The sequence below is a fragment of the Ruditapes philippinarum genome, unplaced genomic scaffold (assembly GCF_026571515.1).
Source record: "Ruditapes philippinarum isolate M1 unplaced genomic scaffold, ASM2657151v2 ctg650_1_1_1_1, whole genome shotgun sequence".
In the NCBI taxonomy this organism is placed as follows: Eukaryota; Metazoa; Mollusca; class Bivalvia; order Venerida; family Veneridae; genus Ruditapes; species Ruditapes philippinarum.
The window spans coordinates 499,034-518,338 of record NW_026860878.1 but is presented as its reverse complement, the minus strand read 5'-3'; positions in this window follow the sequence as shown (position 1 = coordinate 518,338).

Below are 19,305 nucleotides of genomic sequence, written 5' to 3'. Positions count from 1 at the left end.
TTCTTTTGAATTCGATAATATATTGTTCATATTACAAGTTAAAAGAACACGTACAGTGTGATGTTGTTGGGAGTTATTTCAATTAAGAAGACTTCGCAAAATAGTTATATAACACAAACACGTGTATACACTACAACTCTTAAAAACCCTTGCATCTAGACGCTGGCTAGACATGTTAATGAGCATGCGCAATATGTATATATTTATAAACAAGCTACTATAAATTGATATAACTACAAACATGACCAAGGTTTGCCTTTGCATTGAAATAAGAAACATTAAAGAAGTCAGTGTCCTGAAAATTACGTACAAAGGTAATTATAAACCTTGGTAAAACGTACCGGTATAAAACATAATAATTTTCAAACGCGTGAAAATGAGATTATTATGCAAAATAGTACATAGTACATTACCAATATTAATGAAATAGCATGCAAATGACAAATGCAAATTCTTTTAATCATCCGAACTTTACTAAAAATAACCTAATTGATAACAATACATTGTACCAATACTTCAGAGAAAGTGATCTGGAACATCCGACCGATGCCCGGGAGATTAAACAAATGAGAAATGATGATACTAGCATCCAGACTACATTTAAGTATTACACAGAGGCTGTTAATTAATTAAATTGATAAAACAAGCAAGCGCATATTAAAGGGAGACACATGCAAAATTTTCATTTCTTAGTTTTTAATTTTTCATTCATTATTCAGTAAATGCCCTTAAAATGAATATATTGGATAGCCAAAGGAACAAATATAAAGAACAAAATGGTGGTTTCCTAACTTGACCCGCGTGTGTTAGGTTAGAAAGCTAGCATTTCACAATACTCTGGAAACGTTAAACAACCTGTCAAATGAATGACTTAGGCTTGTTTCAATCATACAATATCCACTATATCTGTTATTATAACTTCAAGGGTTTGTTTTATGTCATCTGACTTGTTTTAAAACTATTTGGTGATTCTATTGGTGTCTAAATTTTGTTCAACATACTAGTATATAGATATATTTACGCTTCAAACCCAAAATAAATAGAATTTAAACAGAAATTCATGCTGAAATTTTAAGAAAAGTCATTTTAGCGTGATTTGAGTACATAAGATCATTTTAATATTTTTGTCATTATTTTGCCTGAATATCCCTTTAAAACAACAACATGGAATACACAATGGTAAAGAGAAGAAAAGATTCAAAAAAATATTTAAAAAAGAAGGCATACGCAATTTTATAAGGGGAAAATAGTGATGGGTAAAAAACATAAACTACTAGGATCAACTGTCGAAGAAAACAAAGAAAAATAAGCATATTTAAGGCACACATTATGTCTCAGGCACAAATGATTATTTTTCCATTCTTTAGAATAGGGAAACATGAGATTATAACGTTGAAATGGTGGTTTTACAGCAATTTAGAACTTTATAATGTGGAAAAGCAGCTGTGATTATGAAATTATTTGTCATTAAAACATGGCAATAATTTTACTTTTCCCTTACTGCCAAACATCATAAGAAGCAAAATATAGTTCAGATATAGGCCAGTGAGTAGGTTTTTGATGACTATTAAAGGACACCAAACATAAAAGCTTTTGCGAACAAACATAAAAGCATTTCTTGGGCATAATGAAACTAACAGCTAGATTAAATACACATAGCACATTTACAGCTTGGATCAGTTTATCACACTCTGTGAAGTTTTCAACTTTTGCGGATGCCATTTTATAGTGCTGCAAATTTCATGAGCCTAGGAACACCTTACTGGTCTCCGATCATAAACAGAGGGTTTTATATACCAAAATGTTTGGCTGGATCTCTACAATACAAAATGGGATTTCATATTTTCCGAAAGTGCTGGCGGACTTAGAAATCCAAGATGGCGTCCAAGATGGCCGCCAAAAATATGAAAATTATCATGTGCAATCTTTTACGTTATTTTCGACAGAAAAAACAACTGGATATATTTCTTTTTACCATTCATATATCAGATTTGTTTCAAAAATGCAATTTAACTATATTTTTTTAGTGTAAATTTTTTTTATTGTCAGAGACAGAAAATTTTGACAAAAAATGTTAAAAAATTGTTATTTTTTTAAAGATGTCCTATACACTTTTATATTCTTTTCTCTGTAATTCCATATTGATTGGGTTTCTTTCAAATTTATCTTATACAAACAACCTTTTTTACACATAACATATGCCATTCACTGTTCTCATTTAATTATTTTCAGATTACTGTGCATTCTAAGTGGGTGGGGTAAAATGATGAATTTAATCAAATTTCTAAATACGATAATACACTTTATTTTTGCTTCTTTATAGACTGATATTTATTACGTATCACTTTTTATCAGTGCTGTATAGACAATATCTTAATTGTAAAATATGAGGATAAGCAAGAAGCGTTGTAAGGTCACATGCAACTGTTAGAAATTTTGAATTGGTCCTTTCAGATGCTTCCTTGTAACATTTTTGTCATATAACCAGCACACTGCCTTGTAAAGAAGAGGCTCCACAAACTCCTTTTGATTTGATAATTGTTTTTCTTCTTGGGAGTAGAAATGGTCTTCCAATTTTGAATTATTCTCTATAATTCGCCTTCTCAATATACCTATTGCCTTATGTACTACACTTTCTTCAGTGTCATTCTCTGTTTCTGGTAATTCATCATATCAACACTCTTGGTCATGTTGCAAAACCTGCTCCAATTTCTTTGATTCTCTTATTGCATCATTTATGGTCAAACTAGATGAACATACAAGATCAGGTTTTCCATGCTGGTGAATAAAGGAAATTTCAGGCCATATTTTTTCGAACAACTTTTTTAAATTATAACTTTTATAAGATTTTGCATCTGTGCAACCATCAGCTTCGGCAATTTCATTGAAACGATTTTTAATGTAGACAAATAATATACTTTTTTATCAACCATTATCAAATCCTGAAATTCATGCTTAACTTTCATTGCTATTTTAGAGTATGAAATTGTTTCATCATTTGAGTTGTTCTTATTTTGTGTGCAAGCAGCAAAAGCATAAGTATTTTGTGCATAATATTTAGTCAGGCAACCCTTTTTTCTATGATAACGAGCCTCAATGGCAGCAAGATCACCATTTGGTACACTGGTCAGTCTGTCAATAATAGCTACATCATTGATTGCAATGGCAACATCTAAAACTTTTTGATATATGGATTTAGAGTCTGAAGATATTGCACTTTCCACAAATGACCAACTTCTACTAAAGCTTCTTGATGTATTGTCTCTTAGGGTTGCAATTTTCGCCACAAATAAAGCACAGAGATTTCCAGTCAAAGTTTACACTAGTGGACCTAGTCTTTAAGGGTGCTCTGTCATTCATCAAGTATCCATAACATGATCAAAGTAATCACAACCTTATTTACATTAATACTTATTGCATGATTATTAACTTACAATTTCAAAGACATCAATGTATTTAACCATGATCCTTTGTTTAAATGAAAACAGAATCATTTGTTACATGCATGTGGTTATATTAGTATTCCACACTATTGGTTGAAAAAGTCACACAAAGTATCTCAATAATTTACTAGTCTTTGGGAACTGTAATACAAATACAAACTGTTTACAAATATAGAATGATTTTACAAATTAACTTATTAAAATGGCAATGAAATATTACATAAAGAACACGTCAATTCTTACATCGTTGTTTATTTTTTCTGTAATTTTCAAAATTGACAACTCTCATTTATGATGCTATCCACATAAAGGTGAACATATTGGTGTCAGTACCTACAAAAACATAGAATACTGGGCTGCGTTTCATGGAGAGTCGTAAGTTAATCCTAAATCCTAGGACTTATGACCAACTTTAGGAGAAAAAGTTTTTGCACTTAAGATCGTTTCAAGTAACTGTCCTATCTTAAGACTTATGACCAATTCACTCTCCTGAAAAAAGTTACAAAAAACAATGGCACGCGCTTAATCCCGGATTGGATTTACTATGTAATTGATTATAGCAAGTATAAAAAGTAATGTATAGCCCTCTTATAATCTTGAGTGAAAATATATACCATATTTCACGAAAAATGATAAAATAACTGTTTTATTTCATTCATGTTAAAAAAATGTTTATGAACCCCCTTGCTTGCTACGCAACTGCAATTGTACAGCGCGCAGTAATAATATTATTTTTAGATGCGTCTTGTTTTTGCACGCGATATTTGGCGCTACATTGTGACGTCATGTAAACAACTCTTTAAACGTCTGTACAGCGTTAATGACTGAATTAAAGATATTGGTGTTCGGATTTATTTTCTTACTCAGACCATTATCTATCATTCTAGATAGTTTTCAAAACAAAATTCAATAAAAAATTGTTTGATTTTGGAGCGGTTTTGACTTAGGACAATCTTAAGATACCTTTAAAACACTCCTAGACTTAGGACTATTTTTTGGTCATAAGTATAGGACTTAGCAGTCAAGCAGACGACTTTCATAATACAATTATATACATCCAAGAAAATGTTAGCTACTTAAAATTATAGAAACATTAGAGTTTATGCAAAAAGTTTTAAAAGTTATAAAGCTACTTACAAAGAAAGGCATCTGTAGTTGATTGTCTAATAAAATATATAGAGGATATTTGTTTGTTTGTGTGCAAGATGAAATTTTATTTCATCGAGTGGACTTTGAAAACAGTATTCTCACGAGTGGCGTAGCCACGAGTGAGAATACTGTTTTTAAAGTTCACGAGATGAAATAAAATTACATCTTACACAACAAACAGACAAATTTTCTTTTTATTTTATGCTTTAAAACAAGTTAAAAGAAATTTCCATAATTTTAACGTTAATATTAAAATATGTTTCCCCCATTGAGAGCCCCATTCAGAGGGAATTACTCATTAAAAACAAGAAGTCTTGAGCTGAGAAATAAGTCCGCCAATCAAGGTTAAATGACGGTGATATTTATTCATTTTATTAAAAAAATATGAATGATCGCTTGTTTTAATAATAAAAACAAACAATTCTTGTTGGAGAAAAAGTCCAACCATCCATCCATATTTCTGTTACTTACTGCGAATTTATATTAGACCTGGCTTTGTAAAATGTAAGCGGCAGCCATTTTTTAAAGTTGTGTATTTCATGGCACAGGCAATCGGTGCGTGGCTAGGATAGTATACATGTACATGACCACGCCCACTTATTTTTTTATAAATATTTTTTTTTTCTTATTAATAAAATATTTTTTTATTCAAAATGTTTTTAAAATATCTTATTTTCAATAAATCAACAAAGAAAATTTGTTTTTAAAAAAATTCATCCATATATACTATTAATATAGTAAAGGTAGAAAGGTTCGCCAGCGGACCTACCACCAGGCCTTATGTTACCTCACAGATCTTTGTTAATTGTCAACCAATTTTCACCAAATAAAGTGCAATCTACGCAGAAATGATTTCTCTTTCGAAAAATGTACAATATTAGAACAGTTGGTACGACAAAAGATGGAATTTTAAAGCGAAAATGCACTTTTTGTCTAGGTCGGCCATCGCTTGACCGAGCCGAAAGTAGACGATTTGAACATAAATCGATCTTTTTCTTAATAACAAACTAATGTCAGTGCATGCAAACATTTGAAACAGAAAGGGCAGCTATAATACTATCGCTTACCGGTCCAAAGTTAATCCAAAACGTCTGCAGGTACGCACTTTCAGTAGTTATTTGCACTAACTTTTTAAATTTCCCGACATTGTACATGTATACAAATTCTGATCCGGATATTCAAGGTACGCATTCTCGGTTCCCGCTGGTACCCAGCTTCGCTCAATTTTTATTATGCGAAAAGCGGTACGCATCAGGTACATCCGGGTCAGCATTTGTATACATGTAATGTCAGGGAATTTAAAAAGTTAGTGCAAATAACTACCGAAAAAAAAATAAGTGGGCGTGGTCATGTACATGTATACTATCCTAGCCACGCACCGATTGCCTGTGTTTCATGGGAGGAAAATAATTGTGTAAAATTCAGAAGGATATAATTTGGATTTGTTAGTCATACACCTTTTTAAAAGAAAGAAAACTTATTTGAGGATTGTAACAGACAAAAAATAAGTGTTGACAGAAGTGAAAACATTCAGAAAAGGAGCTAGGAAAATGGAAAACTTGGAAGCTTGCTAAGGCATTGTAAGGAACGCTGGGTTGTTTTAACTTATTTTACGAGTGATGGCTGTCAATGCTTTTCAATTTTTCATAAAGCATACGGCAGTTATTGCTCGTAGGATACTTTAATATGCCCAAATGTCATCAAGAGCAGTTTAGCATGGGGAAGGAATGTATTTTTCAGACTGTAAAAACGAAACAAAAAAATTTAGAGACGAAATTTTGTGATTGGAATTTGAAGGAATAATGTAAGTTTTCTCTCTTTATTACTTTTGACATTTAAGTTATTTATCTATTTCAGCTTTGCTATTTTTCTTAACAGCCTGATATTGTCAGAATTGTCAGTAAAAATAAAATTGAGGTACCACATGGGGAAAATCTTAAAAAAGTAGTTTTGTCATTGAAAAAAGTGAAATTATATTTTGATAATTTTCACTGTGAAATTATCAAATATAATTTTCACGGATAAATCAGTAATCCACTGAAAAGCATAAAATAAATAGAAATAATTTGACATTGACTGTCTACATTTCTTCTATGGCGTATTTGTTTCAAAGGGGAGTAACCCTGTACTATATTTATAATGGTTCTGAATTGAAATGATAATAATGTTAATCATATCATCCTCAAATTTAACTATAATTATAAATATCTACTCAGAAATAATTTAAATGTAAGTCTTAAAAGTAGCCCAAATTTTTTTTTTCAATATTTTGAAATTTCAATTAATTTATCATTTTACCCCACCCACTTTAAATGATTATTTTTTCTCAAATTAATCATGAAATAAAAATTTTCAATAGTATAATTTGTATTTAGGATTGGTATTTTCTGTAAAATAAGCCATAACAAAACATTTTATAATGTAATTACAAGAAAAAAATTATAAAATAGCAAAGACATCTTTGAAAAATACTATTTTTGGGCGTTTTTTGTCATATTTTTTTGTTTCTGACTTCCAAAAATATTTTTACAAAATATTTACTCTAAACACATTTTCGGAGCAAATGCAATACATTGATGGAAAAAAATGGAATATATGCAGTTGTTTTTACTGCCAAAAATAATGAAATAAATTTTACATGGTGACAGTACTGTAGTTCTGGCTTCCGTAACTTTATATATATCGCTTTTATTCTGATGTTGCGCGACAATAAAACAGGTCTAGCTGTACTATAAAACCTGTTCGCTGAAGTCTCTTTAGCTAACAGTACTGCTGCCATGTTCTAGAATAAAACAGTTTGTGACATAATTATTTTCTATGACCAAAAGTGAGGTCAAATTTTGCCTGGACTGCAGGTCTCCATTCTCGGTACTAGTTACCAAACAGGAACACAGAATAAACATCAGTAGAACCTCTACTGTGATCTGAAATACGGTTTTACATATGCCTGGTCCTATTTCAAAGTTTCATTGTAAGGACTGCCAGGCTGGGCAACTATTATAGCAAATCCTTTAACATAGGTTGCCGAGTACATAATCCCTTATTCGCAGTTCCAGTGCTACGGACCTCATTCATGAAACAAATTTTAAACATATATATATCGTCTACGAACGCTTAAACCAGTTAGAATGTTTAAACTTTTGAATAACGATTATTGACAAGAAGTTTAATAAAGTACCTTAAATTACATTTTAAGTCTACGTGTAGATAACATTTTCTTCTTTCAAATAGAACAATGAAAACAAAAACATGTCATACTAAAACAAACATGGATAGTATCATTTATTATCTATGATTATAACATATATTCAATTCACTTACAAAATAAAACACTGAAAAAAAGTTTACTTAATTCTTACTAAAGGGAAGTAAATGCAACTTCATCTGCTAAGTAAAGCTTTTTTGTTATCTCCCTTCATCTCCCATTAGCACTTCATTTTTCAAGTATTCATGGGATTTCTTTTTTGGTGTTGTTAAATATTGGAATTTCTGTTTATACCTTGAAAATAATTTGCAAGTTTACCGAAATAGTACATTCATTTTGTTCAATACATTTTACGCACCTTGATATTGTGTTATAAATGTTTTTTTTAAAATGTTGATATGACTATAGACCTTTTTACAGTATGATTTTTCCATAGCAACCGATGTTGCATTTGCGCATGCGCATTCTGCGTAGAGCAAAGGCGCAATAAAGATAGACTATATCTAGCGTAGTTGAACGCTTTAAAAGACGTGATTATAAGTTATGACACCAAGAAAACAGAAAATTTGGAATGAATTAAAGCGGTAAGTACTTCAAACGTGAATTGATACCTATAATAGATATATTTATAATAGATTTACAAAATTAGCGAGACTAATAATTTAATGACCAACAGTCCTCTGTTCAAGGTATCATTATAAATGACTTTTTCATCAGTAATTTAAATTGAAACAGCAGGGTATTAAAGATAAATTTTATCACCGATGTATTACATAATATAACAAAATTGGTATTCCTTTGAAAGTGGATTGGCAAGGCAGTAAGTGTCAAACAGATTGACACGTGACCGGCTGTTATTTGCCAGCTAGTCTACAATTTCATGCAACCGGGACGTTATAGTACCATGACATAGTTTATCACTTAAAATTATGACATTATGAAAATCGTAATTTAATTTACTTTTATTTTTACCAATATTCATCAATGTTTATTGATATTGTGAAGTGACAATTAGTATACGTGACGTGCATTTTCACGAGATACGAGGAACCGGATAAAATGTGTGTTTCACCACCCATCATAACTTCTCAAGAGTTTGAAAAATTATTTAAATATATTTATGTGACTTAAAAAAATTTCTGTTTGGCATCACAGTGAAATCGGATATAGGATAAAATCAGGTAAACTGAAAACTAAAAGTGCATTATCACGTGTTCCGACTTATTTTCATAATGATAATTAACCTCGATTTTATATGTTACAAAATTTCTTTAGCTTTTATATGGACGATTTCAACAACAATTAAATTGACTTCTTTATTTGCTAATATATATATATAGATCCACATTTTTACAACAATTATCTCAATGTCAGGTCCGTGATCGTAAAGGGGGAAGTCTTAAACAATCGTCTTTTCCATGCCTTTTTATGACAATCTTGACCACAAAGCTAAAAAGGTATCTTTTGTATTTCTAGAAGCTTTTTTAGAAGCTATTTTATATGATTTTCTAACTTTTACCTTAAACTTACACGGAATTGTCCATGAATTTCTACAACATTTCTATGTAGGGCTAAGCTCATTTTGCCCAACGCAGATTGCGCATGCGTGAGAAAATACTACTTCCGGTCAATTTTTCATAGCGACGGACCGGTCGTAAAAAGGCCTACTGAGCAGTAATCGTCAATTAAATACTACGCGTGTATTTTTTCCTCATTTCCTTCTATTTTAGTCTCCTTTTTTCCTTTAACAGAAAACCTACCAATTTCAATTACATTTTCACTATAAATTTTCTATGTCCAAATAGTGACAACTTTTATTTCAATCGAATCACATTGGTAAAAGCAAACACCATTCATAGAATGAATAAAAAAATGAAACATTATTTTTGAATTTCTATATTAGAAATAGTCATAACAATACCCATTAGCAATATTAATTGTATAATTAAAATGTTCGTTTGTATGTTCTTTTCCCAGTTAATCAATAGTTGTGAGAATTTCTTATCAAAGTGCACACACTTTTACCGTTTTAGCCTGACGGAGCTTTAAGTCTGTCGTTCACAAAAAATAATTATTAAACAAAATAAATATTATGAAAATATCCGTAATATAATCCGGGAATATACGGGTACACTTAAACCCGGACTGCTTTGTTAATTACAGACAACCCAAAGGCGGAGTTTCTTATTCAAACAAAAACTGTAACAATTAGGTTGCTGATATCTAGGCTTATAAAACTCATTTTGATCGCCTGGACACCAAAATAAGAACGGGGTTGAGATGAAACACATTTTATTAACGAAATGTAGCTGTTTCTTTTTTAATAAATTTCTAAAATGCAGCTTCAATCTATTGGCCCTACGATTCGTATCCTGATTTTCTATTTTTAGAAACGAACGTCACTGTCGCCTATAAATAGCTCTCGGGACGGCCTAAGAGATAAATGATTCACTTTTCAAAGATAAAATTACTAAAATATTCAGAATTGTTTTTCCAACAAAAATAAAAGCTGAAGGCCCTTTCACATCTGTTAGATGACATTTCAGTTCAACATTAACCTTGTTTCTGAAATTGCGTAATTATGTGATTTACCTTAGGTCAAAACATATGTAGTTCACTTTAAACAATATAAAATCATATTTACTATGCAGCTCCCGTTTACCACACATATAATATAATCTACAGCAAACGGGTGCTGCATGAATAGTAAATCAAATGGAGATTATAGCATGATATGTGTGCCAAATGCCTGTGAGGGGACATTGCTCAAAAATAGTGTAGGTATGTAGGGATAGTAAATCATCAAATATTTTTATGTCACACAGCCCTGCTTAGTTAAAAGATGATAATTTGATCCCTATGATAACTGAAAACAACAACAAAATAAAATAAAAAAGAGTAGCACCTTTTCATATGCTAAGAAATAAAGAAATCATTTACATGTACCTGGTGAACTAATTCTACCCTTCCAGTCTGTGGTTTTTTAGGACTCTGCTGCAATACTTGCCGCAGTAAAATATCCTCATTTATTCTATGCTTTTCAGAGGATTACTGATTTATCCGTGAAAATAATATTTGATAATTTCACAGTGAAAATTATCAAAATATAATTTAACACTTTTCAATGAAGAAACTACGTTTTTAAGATTTTCCCCATGTGGTACCTCAATTCTATTTATGCTGACAATTTTGACAATGTCAGGCTGTTTAGAGAAACGCAGAGTTGAAATTGATAAATAACTTAAATGTCAAAAGTAATTAAAAGAAGAAAACTTACTGCTATTCATCCAAATATACCAATCACCAAATATCGTCTCTTTAATTTTTTGTTTCATTTTTACAGTCTGAAAAATATATTCCTTCCACATGCAAAACTGTTCTTGATCAGATATTTGGGCATATTTAAATATCTCACGAGCAATAACTGCATTATGCTTTATGAAAACTTGAAAAGCAATGACAGCCATCAGCCCAAGAATAAGTAAACAAGTCAGCGTTCGTAAGGATCCAAGTTTCCAATATCCTAGCCGTCTTTTGAATGTTTACACATCTGTCAACACTTATATATTGTCTGTAGTCGAAATATCAACGCGATCAGAGCTACGCCTTTGGGATTTTGACCATGTCAAAAATTATCTAAAAATCCCGTAGGTTAAAATATTTTGACTAATATTGTCTGTTACAATCCTCAAATAAGTTCTCTTTCTTTTAAAAAGGTGTATGACTAACAAATCTAAATGATATTCCTCTGAATCTAACAATTATTTTCCTCTCGTGAAATACACCACTTTTAAAAATGATGGCCGTTTATATTTAACAGAGCCAGGTCTCGTATAAATTAGCAGTAAGTAACAGAAATATGGATGGATGGTTGGACTTTTTCTCCTACTAGAGTTGTTTGTTTTTATTATTAAAACAAGCGATCATTCACATTTTTTTATAAAATGAATAATATCATCGCCATTTACGGTTGATTATCGAACTTATTTTTCAGCCCAAGACTACTTGTATTTTATGAGAAATTCGACTAATACATGTACATAATAGAAACTACCAGTGGGGAAAACAGATTTTAACATAAAAGTTAATATCATTGCGTTTAAACTTGCTTTTTAAGCATAAAATAAAAGGAAAATTTGTTTGTTTGTTGTGTAAGATGTAATTTATTTCATCTCGTGAACTTTAAAAACAGTATTCTCACTTGTGGCTACGCCACTCGTAAGAATACTGTTTTTAAAGCTCACTCGATGAAATAAAATTTCATCTTACACACAAACAAACAAATATCGTCTATGCATTGTGAGGGAATTAAATGTAATACAGCAAAAAGGATCAAACATAATCCCTCAAATAGAGACAACAAAAACAGAATACCCCACCACAAAAGTGTTGCTAACTCGGTTTGATTTAGCCTGTTCCTGGTCGGTAGTGGAAAGTTTTGAGCAACTAAAAAGTCCCCTAGCACTGGCTTAATATTTACTTACGATAGAGGGTTATACTGGAATTACTTTGTCGCATTGAGCCGTTGGTCGGTCTGAGGTTTATTGTATCAGCTTTAAGAGGTGGTGTACATCGTTTGTTATGTATGTAGAATCGAGTACTCAATAAAATCGGACAATGAAATGTTGAAACCCATTATGCCTTAGAAAAGCTTTTATTTTTATTTCTCAAAACCTATTTAATTTTGGTGTACAGTGTACCTCTAAAGTATCAATAAGTAACTATATTCGGTCAATTACCTCTTTAACCATCTTTTCCTTCTGTTGCTTTTTGGCAAAAAATACAGTTATAACTTTGTATGTAAGTCAAAATACTACTTTGTTTACATTTTGCTACTTTTATTGCAATAATTAGACGTTAAAGTGCTTCTTTTTTTCATGTAACAAGCATCTAAATCTGGAAACAAACAGACCTCGACACTAACTTTTTTAGCAGGTGGTAAGTTATAACTTTGTATGTAAGTCAAAATACTACTTTGTTTACATTTTGCTACTTTTATTGCAATAATAAGACGTTAAAGTGCTTCTTTTTTTCATGTAACAAGCATCTAAATCTGGAAACAAAGTGATCCCTCGGAAGCATTAATAACAAACAAAATTACAAGAGAATTGCAGACTCGGTTTGATTGAGTCTGTACATGAGGGATAATGAATAAGTGCAACATCCCTCACGCCCCCTAGTTAACATTCTTTAGAACCATTATTTAAACATTATTAATACATGTTTGCCCGTTTCTTAAGAAATAAGAATTTATTTATTTCTGAGGCATAATGTGCTTTACAAAACACTATAGTACATATATCAAAAATTAAACCATGGTTAAGCAGCAGTGGAGTATGTTTCATTAATAAACATAGTATGCAAGTGCATGTTCTGTTCTTCGTAAGTAATAATATCCGACCTGACTTTGTTAAGGATTCCAAATGTCATGAATACCTATATTTCTTCCATCACTACACGTCTTTTAATGTCACATAAGCTTTCGCATAGTATTAGTTTATATAGCAATTTCCATAATCTTATATTTTAGTTATTGAAATTATGCTATTGTAAGATGATGTTTACGTATCTATATGATAGCTCTAGTAATTCAATAATCAGCACTTTAATTTCAAATTGAAAGATAAAGCTCGGAAACGGATGGATACATATGTACAATTTGGACACCCAGGTTACACATCAGACAAAACTATGATTGCAAAGCTAATCGCCGATGCTTGCAGAAATGCACAAACATACGTTCAGTATAAATGAGGTAAGGTGTTAAATACTCTGGAATAGTGGAACAGTTTTTTCTTTCTTTCTTGTTTGTTCCTTTTTTGTGCTAAATATTCCAAATATCCACAATAGTGACCAACTATAGACATGTCGGTACTTCATATAGTCAATTCAAACAGAAAAGAATTCCATGTCAAAGGCTATTGTTGTATTAGTAGTATTTTCTTTAAAAGTCAGATCTTGTATTATCTGCATAAAGAGAAAAAGACAATTTCATTTAACATTCGGAAAATAAAATAAACCATAATATCCATGATCTACCGTTACGTTCTAGGTGCTTAATCGGAGTTACAGGAGAGTTCGAATGTTGCTTGAAGTAGACCATTTCAGAAAACGAATTCATAGCAACGTCGATCTATAAAACAACAAGTTATAAGAATATGTTTAAGCACGTGTCTGAAAGACATGAACAAAGACGGAGAGTGCATTTATTACAACAGATAAATTTTTGAACATCCGATTGAAAATTAGGGGTATTTCAAAACAAATGTAATTGAATATAAATGCCTTGCAATTATCTAATCAGAAAGTTTAAAATACCGCTAAACCAATAGATTAAATACCGCTTAACCAATAGATTAAATACCGCTTAACCAATAATCTATTAAAGGCGCGTACTGTTTTTATGTCAATAAAACTCTAAATTCTGTCAACAGCTGTTGTATGTTCAAATATGCCTGGTGTTTTAAACTGTCGAATATGCATTCGTAATTTTTGATAACCCGGTTAACTTATTTTGTCATATCTATGTACCTTTGAGATAGATACATTTAAATCACTGAAATATTTATGTACTCATGGTTGAAATATAATTCAACCATGATAAATAATTGTTTTCCGCTTTGCAAGCTTCAAAATTAAATGTGTATATTTAGATATATCCACTTGCATATCAAATTTTTAAAAGATGAATATCAAATACATAATTAAACACCACGTGGGCATATTTGATAATCTTTACGTTTTATTCAAATTTTAAAAGATGAAAACTTTTAGTATGGTTTATATACCATATATAAATGGGTTGTGTCTATCCTATTAATGAGGTCCGGAGTTTGAACTTAAAATAAATGAAACAGATCGGGCAGCGGCGGCAAAACGTGCCGCGCATATATCGCTGTCAACGGTAAAGGATGGCAGTAAAGAACAAGTAGTTAATTCATTAATAACTTGGACTGGACTTGCATCCTATAAGTTCAATGTCATAAATATATACAATATTTCAATATTGTTAATATAGTAGTACAAACGAGAATGGTTCATAAGATCAGACTCATCTTAGACCTCACTTTTATTCTTTAAAACAAAACATTCGTGAAGACTTTTAGAAACTAAAACATTTGATATTGTGGCTGATGATATTTATTTCAACATGCATGAAAAGTTGCTGTCATCTGAGAAGCTTTTAATCACTGTTTAATTAGACCTCTATCACTGTTTAATTAGACCTCTATCACTGTTTAATTAGATCCTTAATCACTTTATACGTTATATACTACTCAAAATTTGCTACGGATCACTTTTTCTACAGTGGGTTTCTTTTGTGTATTTGTAATAAATGTGAAAATCGATTAACAGGAATTAAATATAGTTAGTTATGAATTGATTTTAACAAAAATAATGACAATGGAAGTGTTTCTTGACGTGCACCTGTTGCGGAAAGAGTGTGCTGGACGAAAATCAAAATTTTGGAGATCACATAGTGGAATAAAAAAAAATCTTGCAAATCAGGAAATGGTTGGCGTAGGGTGTTTAATCCCGTGTGCACTAATTACGGCCTGGCATCGCCGCCACATGCTGCTGATGAGCCAGTGGACATTGTGATGAGTAGTCTGGGCCCATCCCTCTATGATTGCATGTCTTAGCTCCTGAATTGTTGTTGCGTGGGCGTGGTGTGAAGACATGGCTATTTGCAGCAAAACCAAGCATGATCAATTGGATGTAAATCCGAGGACCTCGCTGGTCAATCCATGTGGACTTTAGTTGCCTCCTCAAGATATCAGTTTGTGATGTTGGCTCTGTGTGCACGAGCGTTTTCATTCATATGAATGAAATCAGGGATGGCTGCGCCATCGTACGTGCGTACATGGACGTCTAAGATTTCACTGACGTACCTTCTTGCCGTCAGTGTACCGTTTTCAATTATGTGTAGATCCGTTTTCCCCTGAGCGCTTATTCCCGCCAACCCATAACTGAACCCCCGCCAAAACGGTCTTGTTCTCCAACGCATGCTGGAGCAAAGCGTTCATTTTGACTTCTCCAAACCCTAGCCTGTCTGTCCGTGAAGTCCACATAAAACATTGACTCATCAGTGAAGAGGACCGGGGTCCAATCATTAACTGTCCATGTGACATGAGTCTGCGCCCATTGCAAACGCTCTTGAATATGGCTTTGTGTCAAAGAATGCGAATTGCTGGCCTCCGTGACCTCAACCCAGCATCGTGCAACCTGTTTCTAACAGTTTGTGTGCTAACACGCATACCAGTTGCATTCTGGAAGTCGTTACGTATGGTCGTAGCGTTCCAGAACTGTTGGCGCCTGGCCTGAAGGACAATAAATCGGTTCTGTTCTTGAGTCGTTGAACGTTCCCGACCTCCGGCGTGGCCCTACAAGACATTTCCAGTCATTTGAAATCGATTCCACATCCTGGAGACAACGCTCTGGGATACCCCAAGGACATGGGCAACGTGCCTTTGTGAACGGCCAGCCTCCAACATTTCAAATACCCTGTTCATCTCATCTTCACTAAGACGACCGTCTAACCTGCCGGTTTGCCATAGTTTGTTAATTTCGAGCACAGTTTTACAATAAAACGAGAGAAATCTTTGCACATGGTCATAAGTCACAAAATTTCCACAGGTATGCTTTTCCACGTGAACATGAATAAATCGATAACTTAAGTATACGATTATGAGGTCCCCCCGTACAGGTGTATCGTTAGCGCAAATATGATTTCAATATGATGATAAAAGGACTAATATATGCAATGTCAAAAAGGTGATCCTTAGCAAATTTTTAGTTGTATATTATGAATGTGTTAGCTTGAGTATTACCGTGAATATAACGTATGTATATATAGTGAAGGAAGCCCTTGGGACTGTTTTGAAGCAACAAACTTAGAACTTAGAAATTAGATGAACCATAAAGGAGAGAAAACGCTATATCGATTTCAAGATAGACAAGAAGATGGATGTGAGATAAATATCTTACTAGTATTTAATTTTTCAAAAAATCGATAAACTCATTGGAATAAAACTGCTATGGAGTCTCCGACGAATTATAGAAGTAAGGTTATTCCAATAGTAGTTGTGGACTATATCAGTCGTGGGCTTATATACTGCCCAGAATAGCTTGCAACGGCCGTAACATTTTCCACTGTACTGTAATTTTAACTAATCCACTTTTGTTTAATCTGTATGTACATTTGATTGACAAATTTGAACCTGCATTTTATCTTGATAATTTATTCATAAAATCCTACAGACAAAATTTATCTCGTATTAGGTTATCTTCTCATAAATTAAAGAAAGAGGCAGAGAGATATGGTCCTAATAGACATCCACGTTATGAAAGAAAATGTGAATTATGTAATCTTCAAGAAATTGAGGATGAATTTCATTTTATTATCATTTGCAATTGTTATACTGCATTACGTAGGGAGTTCATTAAGCCATTTTTTACAGAAGGCCGAGTATGTTTAAATTTTTGCAGCTTTTTGAAGTCAAAAAATAAATCCGCATTAATTGTACTTGCTAAATACATCATCTTTGCTACTAAGCGTCGATATGACCTAATTAATATTACCATTTAAAAACTATTTTTACGAGTATGTGCATGATAATTTATCATGTATTCACTACATATCACTATATATTAAATATATGAAAGTCATGTTTGCAACGTATTAATAAGAGTAATGCCAACTTCGTATTGTTTAAATATGGATTTAAGAACATTCTCCATATATACTTTTGTTTAATAATATTTATTTTCAATATGATCGTAGCATGACTTATGATTTATGTATTACGTGTTTTGTATTATGACTATGTACAAATATGTATACGCCAATAAATTCTATCTATCTATCTATCTATCTATCTATCTATCTATCTATCTATCTATCTATCTATCTATCTATCTATCTATCTATCTATCTATCTATCTATCTATCTATCTATCTATCTATCTATCTATCTATCTATCTATCTATCTATCTATCTATCTATCTATCTATCTATCTATCTATCTATCTATCTATCTATCTATCTATCTATCTATCTATCTATCTATCTATCTATCTATCTATCTATCTATCTATCTATCTATCTATCTATCTATCTATCTATCTATCTATCTATCTATCTATCTATCTATCTATCTATCTATCTATCTATCTATCTATCTATCTATCTATCTATCTATCTATCTATCTATCTATCTATCTATCTATCTATCTATCTATCTATCTATCTATCTATCTATCTATCTATCTATCTATCTATCTATCTATCTATCTATCTATCTATCTATCTATCTATCTATCTATCTATCTATCTATCTATCTATCTATCTATCTATCTATCTATCTATCTATCTATCTATCTATCTATCTATCTATCTATCTATCTATCTATCTATCTATCTATCTATCTATCTATCTATCTATCTATCTAACTAACTTTTTCCAATAATAAAATCAAGTGCTCTTCTAAAAATATCACGTGACAAACAAGATTTAACAACATTTTTGGATTTTTGGTTATTTGGTGACATACATGTATATCAATGTATCTCGGATGTTACGTCAAATGCATTTTTGTTGTTCAGAGTTCTGAAAATTTAAGTGTCTATATGGCTGTATAATTTTACCAGAGGTTAGTTTTATGATAGATAACAGATCCCGAGAGTCATAGGAAACTACTAAAAATTACATTTCACAAATAGTACAAAAAACAATTTACTTTTAAAATTTCCTTAGTGTTCATTTTATTATATTATTATCAGAGCTTGTAGCAGTATCGCAGCAGTAGCAGTAGGAAATCGGTAGCAGTAGCAAAATTATAAAATGTGAAGTTGTTAGTAGCAGTAGCTCAGCAGTAGCAGTGGCAAATTTATAAAACGTGAAGTTGACAGTAGCAGTAGCATACAGTAGCAGTGGCAAAAATATAAAACGTGAAATCGACAGTAGCAGTAGCACAGAAGTAGCAGTAGCAAAAACTATAAAACGTGAAGTTGGCAGTAGCAGTGGCACAGCAGTATCAGTAGCAAATTATAAAACGTGAAGTTGGCTGTAGCAGTAACACAGCAGTAGTAGTAGCAAAATTATAAAACGTGAAGTTGGCAGTAGCAGTAGCACAGCAGTAGTAGTAGCAAAATTATAAAACGTGAAGTTAGCAGTAGCAGTAGCTCAGCAGTAGCAGTGGCAAATTTATAAAACGTGAAGTTGACAGTAGCAGTAGCATACAGTAGCAGTGGCAAAAATATAAAACGTGAAATCGACAGTAGCAGTAGCACAGAAGTAGCAGTAGCAAAAACTATAAAACGTGAAGTTGGCAGTAGCAGTGGCACAGCAGTATCGGTAGCAAATTTATAAAACGTGAAGTTGGCTGTAGCAGTAACACAGCAGTAGTAGTAGCAAAATTATAAAACGTGAAGTTGGCAGTAGCAGTAGCACAGCAGTAGTAGTAGCAAAATTATAAAACGTGAAGTTAGCAGTAGCAGTAGCAC